A 974-nucleotide genomic window follows, 5' to 3' on the forward strand; every position below is an offset into this window, starting at 1 on the left:
CACACTGCTGGCTGCCTGGATGAGCTCCGCCCCAATAAGTCTGCACACGACCGGGACCGGGACCACCGAGCCACCAGCTGAACGGAGAGCCCTCTGAAACACACACATACACACACACAGACTTAATGTACAACTGCGTACATTTCCTACAACACTGAGGAAAACTGACCCATATAGTACATGGATGGAAAAGTTACCTTTTTGTAAATACTGCCCCATTATTGAATTTCCCTCTTTTGTCATGTCCTGACTCATGTGTTTTGGTCTCACCAGTAGATATTCCTCTTGGCAAAATAAATAATAAAAGTTGATAACAGTAAAAGCTTTCCAATTTCTCTATAACTTTTTCAAGCATTTTAGCCTAAAAGATGAATCAGAATCAGAAATACTATATGAAGCTTGGGGAAGAGCTCCATCACTTGTCTTTAAAGTCATTTTATGAAGGTTGTTTGTTAACATTCTGAAAAAAATGAGGCATTAAAGGAAGACTAAAGCAACCTGCAGTAAATCTATCTTGAGCATGAGAGATGGAACTTATTTTTTACTGATCAACATTTTGTAAGACTAACAAAACAGCCTTTTGCCCCCCCCCCGGCCATGATCACACAAGAAATGCTTGCAGGACACAGGCAGAGGTTATAGATGCACTCTCAATGGAAATACTGTAAGTCTTATCGTGCCCTGAGTTGAACTGGGATTGTGAGAAAATAGCCGAGTGCTGTATGGAAGGGGTCCCCATCTCTCAGCCTCCTGAGATGAATCCCGTGTTTGAAGCCGGGGGGGGTGTCAACTCCTACCTCTAATGCTAAATATATTGTTTTTTTGGATGGAGGGCGATAATAGCATACAGTAAAAAATGCTTTTCGCGCTGTGAGAGTGCGTGGGTGGAGAGCAGTGAGAGAAGGTGATTGGAAAGGTCTCTGTTGAGTCAGCGCTTCTTTATTTTCCCAGAGAGCAGCGGGGGGGGGGATGGG

General features: G+C 43.6%; 1 pseudogene; it reads right to left on the minus strand.

Annotated features, from left to right (window-relative positions):
- Positions 1 to 974, minus strand: part of LOC116698801 (contactin-associated protein-like 4) — a 421932-nt pseudogene that overhangs the window by 205025 nt on the left and 215933 nt on the right.

The sequence above is a fragment of the Etheostoma spectabile genome, chromosome 12 (genome assembly GCF_008692095.1).
Source record: "Etheostoma spectabile isolate EspeVRDwgs_2016 chromosome 12, UIUC_Espe_1.0, whole genome shotgun sequence".
NCBI lineage: Eukaryota > Metazoa > Chordata > Actinopteri > Perciformes > Percidae > Etheostoma > Etheostoma spectabile.